General features: G+C 38.4%; 1 long non-coding RNA gene across 1 annotated transcript in view; it reads left to right on the top strand.

The window, feature by feature from the left end:
- The first annotated feature begins 272 nt into the window (after positions 1-272).
- Positions 273-7,849, top strand: part of LOC107650807 (uncharacterized) — a 31,919-nt gene continuing 24,342 nt past the window's right edge. Inside the window, exon 1 of the long non-coding RNA XR_001626916.2 lies at positions 273-502. This is a non-coding gene — a long non-coding RNA (uncharacterized LOC107650807). The remainder of the gene's footprint in view (positions 503-7,849) is intronic.

The raw sequence follows: 7,849 nt of genomic DNA, 5'->3' as shown, positions 1-7,849 counted from the left end.
CCCAACCTTAAACTCTTTTTTGAGACCAAATGTCTTTCACCAATGCTGGGAATATAGCGACCATTCATGGGCCAAAACCACTAATGACCATTTCAAAAGTTTTCATCTGTTTCATTTCAACCTGACGTTATTCAATTCTCTTTAGGCCACCTGGTGTACTTCTACTTTCCTAAAGCTCACCATATTGAAAGCAGACTTATTGTGGACATTCAACTGGCCAAGCCCACAATAGGTTAGAACTCTTAAGCTCAAACAATCCATCAGCTTCAGAGTCCTCAGTGACATCATTTACAGACATAAGCTACCACTTCTAGCTTTAGGCACTTACTTTGTTCAAAGCTTTCTCAGTATTGAAGTCATTTTTTTCTTCTTTATGGCACTAATCTCATCACAGGATCATCGATCTAAGGCTGATAAGGGTTTAACAGACCATCTAGTTCCATCCCCTTTTTTTTACCAAGGCTGACTTTGACCAAGGCTACAACAATAACAGCCATCAGAGGTGAGATTAAAAACCAAATTCTCTGAATCCAGAATTAGTTCATTTTTACTCATGGGTATTTGGTTTCCATTAGTTTGGGAGACCCTTTGGGGCCACTAAAATCTCATCACCTATGCTTCATGTATTCTCCAAGCTTCATTCCCAACTCTGGACATTTCCACCTCTGCCTCAGCAACCTGATCACTTTGAAAATGCCTCTACTCTTAAGGCCCCTTCCTCTGATGGGTCAGTCCCTGACAAGAACTACGCTTCAAAAAAGTGCTTGTGATGACAGCCTGAGGTCTCCATCAGGCAAAGCTCTGGAAAGCCTAAAAATCCCCCCAGCAACAATGCTCTGGGGTAGCCATAGTTCAGTTAAAGCCAGACATGTAGCTCACTCTTCACCTGAGGCTTCAACCTCTCTTTCTCTTCCCCTTTGCTGAAACTCTATGTTCTTACCAAAACTCAGTGATGTGTGAATTCTCTGGGAATCTGGGTTAGATGGGTTAGACATATTGATTTTTCAGCCTATAGAAAACTCTGTCTAGATTTGATGATAAAATCCATTGTACAGAACTGGTAAATCATTACCATCCATTGTGTATGTGAAAAGTTTACCTAGTCCCTCAGTATGCTCAGATCTCTCTATAAATTAGAAGATGTGATCAATAAATTTATCAGTGATTTGCTGCCAGCTTGTCTCTGGTCCTCCTGATCCCAAAACCTATTTTCTCATCTCCCTCACCCCATCCTGGGGTCCCTTAAATTATTAGAAAGAGCTGGCCTCTGTCAGAACATCTATGCTTACTTCTTTCTCAGTTCCATTCCTTCCTCTCTGGACTTTTCCATTTTAATGGCAAGCAGGCAAGCACTCCTCTTCATCCCACTTGTAAGCTCTTTTTTATGTGTTGATTTTCCCTATTAAGATGTAAGTCCTTTGAGAGTAAAAGAATGCCTTTTCCCCCTTTTATTTGAATCTTCAGTACTTAATGAATGATTTACACATTTTTCTTTCTATATCTATCTCTCTTTCTTCTTTTCACCCAATGTGTTTATCTATCTATGTATAGAGATAGATATAGATACAGAGAAAGAGAGAGAGAGAGAGAGAGAGAGAGAGAGAGAGAGAGAGAGAGAGAGAGAGAGAGAGAGAGAGAGAGAGAGAGAGGGAAGGAGGGAGGGAGAGAAGAAGGGAGTGTTGAAGGGAGGGAGGGAGGAAGGGAGAGAGAGAGAGATTTGATGTTTCATGATAATTTTAAAAATTCACTTGGGAACAGTACAGAATAATAACTATATTTTCCTACATCACCCCCAATAAATAGGATGAGACTATGCTACGGTCCATTTTAAAATAGGAACTGCCATATTTTTGTCATTTTATACCCAGTGCCTACAAATAGCCATTGGTGTCATGGATTGAGAATTGGCATAGAAGCAAGATGAGCTGAGATCAACTCTTATTTCTGTCATATACTAATGGGCTAGTCACTGAACCTCTCAGATCTCTAGGTAACTATTTAGAATGATAAATTGCAGAGAAGTTTGTGACCTGTATTGTTGAATCAAGCTTCCCTATCCAGAAGGGAATTGAAAACATAGATCCATTCTTGATCTCTGTCCTCATCCACTGTTCCTAGAATTCAAATAACAGAAACTTAATAAATGTTTGCTGATAGGTTGATTGGTTATATAAAGAATCCGCATGGTATCAAATCATCTTCAAGGAAAGGAAATCAACAATCAACAGATCCAGCAGCTAATTCATTAGTAGAGAATTCCTAGATCTTCTAATAGCTCAGCTAAGATCTAAAACTAGCATGGAAGAACTCTGATAGTCCTCTGTGATAAGAACTTAAGTATCCTGGAGGAGGTCGCTTTGAAGGATATGATGGAATCTTTTCTCTGATCTCACCCAACAATGTGTTCCACCAAAGGAAGAGTGAACCCTAGAGCCCTTTAACTGTCTGCTCACATCAGCCCCACTTTTCTTGTTACCTTGGATCATCAATAGAATGCTCCATTCAAGCCCATACAGCTTGAGAAGGACCTTTCCCAGAGTAACCCTTGCAGAAGAGATATAGGACCTAGAGAAGGGTTAATTCCTATTTCTTGAGCCAAAGGCCTCGGGGCTTGTTTAGAAACTTTCTTTTAATACTGTAGAAGACCCTACTTAAAGCCTTTCTTTTGAATCCAAGTTATTTGCTTTTTTGTAGCCTCTTCATGGATTAGAAGCAATACCATCACCTAACAGCAACACCCTTAATTCTTCTGATCTTTCTATTTCCCAAAATTATCTACCTCCAATTCACATGAAGCAGGTCAGGAAATTGTCTGTCATATAAAATATAATCTTGGAGAATGACTCTAGGGCACTGAGAGGTTAAGGGCCTAGAACAGGAACACATAACCAGTATGTGACAAAGATAGGAGTTAAAGCTAAGTTTACCCGACTCCATTTCTAGCCTCCTACTTGCTATCCTATGTTTCCTTTGAATTTTATCTAGCACCGATATTACAAAAACAAAGTCTCAATGGGGTCTATATTTTAATTAAACTCTAAGATCAGTTGAATACTCAGGCTCATAGAAGACTGAAAAGATTTATCTGGAGCTCCATAAGGCAACCAGAGGCTAAAAGGGAGGAGAAGTAAGTTCAGACAATATTTGTTCCAGTTGGCTCCATAATAAGTAGAATACATTAAAAAACCATAAGCACCTCTGAGGAAGTGTCAAACTGGAAGGTCCCCAGAAACCTGGAAATCAAAAGGACACACTAGACTTAGCTAGGGGTAAAGTAGGCAAGGCAGAAGTCACTGGAGGGCAAAATGGAGTCCACCCACCTTTATCTCCTTATATCCTGGTGTATGCCTAAAAGTTTTCAATTATAAAAGTCTCTCATAGTCTCCTTTAATTCTTGGCAATAAAACAGGCAAATATAAAATAAAAGGGGCTTCATAACTGAAGAGGACCTCAGTAATACTGGATATTTAGGTTTCAGAAGTTCACCACTGATCAACAAATATTTGACACCCCAGAACTACTTTAGAAGTTTTGAGTTAGAATGGGATTCCTAAAACATATTGGCATTTCCTCCATCTTCATATCCCACAACCAGTACTTCTTTAGATTTTTAAACCTGTCAGGCCACCCATCTTTGGGACAACCCCTTTATCCATCAATTTCCTCTCTATCTCCATTTGTCATTGACTTTTCTCCTAATAAGAGCTTCTCAAGCTCCAAAACATTCCATTTAGCTTTTTCAAGTCCTTCCCAGCCTGTCCCCATCTACCTTTCCAACTTTCCATGAACCCAGTTACCTAGTATTTTTACTGTTCCTCAGATACACTCCATCACTCATTCTCTTGCTTTTACATTGATTGACCCAGCTGTATATTCCATGCCTAGAATATCAATTCCACTTTCCTCAATAATCTTTAAAAAAAAAAAACTTAACTTCTGTCTTTAAATTAATACTAAGCAATAGTTCCAAGACAGAAGGGTGGTAAGGGCTGGCCAACTGGGGTTAAGTGACTTTCCCAGGGATATACAACTTAGAAATAAGTCTAGATTTGAACCCAGGACCTTTCATCTTTAGGCTTGGCTCTCTGTCCATTTAGCCACATAGCTGCCCCCTCCCATTAATCTTAAAAATTCTACCTAACGGACTTCTTCATGTTTGTTTTTCTTATCCCCCCAGCTTTTAGTACTCCTAAAAAAACAACCAAAAAACCTTACCTCTTCTTTATTTTGTGTACATCTTATATATGTTTATATACATATTAGTTCCCCCAGTATAATGTAAGGTCTTTGAGGGAAAGGTCTATTTCATTTTCATCCCTGAATACTCTGCATCTGGCACTTACTGTTTGTTGTTCAGTTGTTTTAGTTGTGCCTGATCCTTCATGACCCCATTTGGGGTATTTTTGGCAAAGATACTGGAGTGCTTTGCTATTTCCTCTTCAACTCATTTTACAGATGAGGGAAATTAGGTAAACATGGTTAAGAAACTTGCCCCGAGTCACATAGCTAGTAAATGTCTGAGGCTAGATTTGAACTCAGAAAGATGACTTCTATCTCCAGGCTTGGCACTTTAACCATCAAACAACCTAGCTGCTCACTTGGTACATACTGAGTTCTTAATATATGTTTTGTTGATTGATTGATTCTCTAGCAATGAAAGTTCTGAGAAAAATGATAAATGATACCAGAAATTCCTAGATTTAACTTTGGGCACTCAGTTGCAGTTTACACAAAGAACTAGTATTTAGTACAATATTGGCACACAGTAGGTAACTAATAAATGTTGGATCCCTTCATTCTTACTGATACTGTACTTACTACCCATAAAACCTTTGAAAATTCACTACATCTCTATAAGCCTCAGTTTCCTTATCTATAAAATGAAGTGGTTAGAATACATGATATTGAATGTTCTTTACAGCTCTAAATCAAAAATGATGTCATGAAAGACTGAGGGCCCAGCTGAGATTAGATCATTTGAATTTTAAGAGGACCCAAGCCAGAGAGTCTTATGACTTCTTCCCATGGTGCTCACCTTCATAGATGTTGAAGTCAAAATGTAGGTGTTAGAAGATACCCAGGATTGAATGCTGTTAAAATAAGATTGGTAATAAATTGATTCCCAAGTGTAAGTTGATATGTTGGGATATAGTGGGTTCCCTCTCGCTACACCTTTTCAAGTAGAACTGGAATGATTCATTGTCCAGCATAATGAAGAGGGGCCTTTTGTTCAAGGATATGTTGGTCTATGTAGTCTCAGAAGCACTTCTCAGTTTTTATATTTTATTATTCTATAAAATAAGGAGATAAAGGTGAAAGGATGCCAGTTTTGAAAATCTATCCATATTATAAAGGAAATCGTTAACAAATTGCTAAATGAATTTAAGAGAAAAACAATACTAGTGGAAAATTTCAATACCAACAGAGACAGCTAGGTGATAGAGTGCTGGACCTGGAATTAAGAAGACTCATCTTCCTGAGTTCAGACCTAGTCTCAGACACCAAGTAGCTGGATGACCCTGAACAACTCACGTAGCTCTCTTTGTCCCAGTTTCTTCATCTGTAAAATGAGCTTGAAAAGAAAATGGCAACCCACTCCTCTATCTTTGCTAAGGAAAACCCAAAATGGGATCATGAAATGTCAACATAACTGAAAAACAATTCAACAACAAATGTAACAGAAGATGATAAGCCAAAATATAAATAAGAAAGAAGTTATAGACTTGAATTGGGTAGTTTTGAAGAAATTGGATTTTATAGAAGGAAATTGAATAGGAAACAGGAGAATTATATACATGAGATGAAATTTGACCTGTGATTTCATTGGTATTTCTCATAAAGAAAATCCAGCTATCAATTCAAATCAGAACTTGATCTTCAATTTAGAGTCTTGGGAAATTATCTGAGTGTTGAGAAGGTAATTGACTTGCCTGGTATCACATAAACACCTGTATTAAATGTAAGACCTGAACACAGTTTTCCTGATTCCAAGGCAAATTCTCTCTTCATTGCAGCTCTGTCTCTGTCTCTGTCTCTGTCTCTGTCTCTCTCTCTCTTTCTCTCTCTCTCTGTTTATTCATCTATCTCACAATCTCTCTCCCCTCCTTTTATTTCAATATATATGTATATATGTATAAACATATATATATATATACATAAATATTTTAAGTATATGTGGAAGTCACCTAAATTGATCATGAGTCAAAGAAATTAGAAATAAGTTTAGAAGGGATTTGGAAATCAAGAAATCATGTCCTTTAATGGGGTACTGAAATACATTATCCCCACCATAAGTGTGGGGAGTAGAGACCAGTTTTCTCCGAGTCATGTAGCAAATAGGTGGTGATGATGTGGAGTCAGTAAGTGTAAGCTACTTTTTTTTCCTAGTAGTTTAGCAGCAAAGAGAATGGAAAGTATTTGCTAGTTACTTTAAGATGGCAGCATCAAGGGGGTGGGGGAAGCTGAGATAGAGAAAGCTAACTTTCTTCATGAGTTTAAATATGGTTTCAGGGGGCAGCTGGGTAGCTCAGTGGATTGAGAGTCAGTCCTAGAGACAGGAGGTCCTAGGTTCAAATCTGGCCTCAGACACTTCCCAGCTGTGTGACCCTGGGCAAATCACTTGACCCCCATTGCCTAGCCCTTACCACTTTTCTGCCTTGGAGCCAATACATAGTATTGACTCCAAGATGGAAGGTAAGGGTTTTAAAAAAATTAAATATGGTTTCATACAGTTAACTAGCTCTGCAACCATGGGCAAATCACTTCACCCTGTTTGCCTCAGTACCACATCTGCAAAATGAACTGGAGAAGGAAATGGCAGACAAATCCAGTATCTCTGCCAAGAAAACCCCAAATGGGGTCATGAAGAGTCTGATATGACTGAAATGACCAAATAACAACAATGATTATTCAAGGACTGTTCCTTCACCTGTTTCCCTCCCATCTCTGAGACTGGTAATAGTAATTTGTCTGAAAAATGAGACAATGATTAGATTTGTAGGTAACAGGAAAGGAGTCAATATATAGGCAGTGACAGAGGATGGAATACTCAAGGAATTATCTGATAACAAAAACTTAAACAGGTATAAAGGAATGGCACAAAGGGCATATGTAGAAGAGTTTGCCTTGACAAATGGAAGGACCACTTGATCCTCTAAGATGAAAGAAAAGGAGGACTGCCTGAAGACTGAGAGGCTTTAAGAGTGTGGAAGAAGGGAAATGAGAGATATAAGAGATGACCTCAATCTCCCAAACCAGAAGGTAGATGCCGAATTCTGTGTTGTACTCCTAAAGGGTATCTTGCAGATATAGAGCACTGTGTAGTTGTTTAGTGAATCTTTCTGGTCCCAAAGCATTGTGAGAATATGGAGGTCCTCCAGAGTGTTAAATTTTATTTTGTTTGGTGGTTGGACTTACTATATTAATTAGGTGATCTCCAGGGATTTAATTTCTAAATCCCAAAATGAATTACTAAAGTAAAATGTAATTTATGGTGGTTTTATTTACAATAGAGAGAAGATATTAAGGAATGAGAGAGAGAGAGATAGAAAACTCCAGCTTCCTCTGAGCCAGGTAGAAATTCTAAGGTCCTAATCAGGGAAAAAAGTCTCAAGATGATGGGCCTAAGGCAGGGTTACTAAGTTAGACTTTTACTCACCAATGGTGACCTTCTAAAAAGAAAGCAAGTCTGAGGTCTCCTGCATGAGCTCCTCCAGGGGTCCAGTTCACAGCCAAGTCCCAGTGTCTATCTTCCAGTCTCTCCTTCGACTGAGAGTTCTTTGATCTAACTTGAATTGAATCTAATATCTCCTCTTCTGTCCTCTGGTCCTCTAAATATTTTTCTCTTGTG

This window comes from Monodelphis domestica, chromosome 1 (genome assembly GCF_027887165.1).
Source record: "Monodelphis domestica isolate mMonDom1 chromosome 1, mMonDom1.pri, whole genome shotgun sequence".
Lineage (NCBI taxonomy): Eukaryota > Metazoa > Chordata > Mammalia > Didelphimorphia > Didelphidae > Monodelphis > Monodelphis domestica.
Note: the sequence above shows the minus strand (reverse complement) of the source record. Positions and strands in the feature narration are given on the sequence as shown.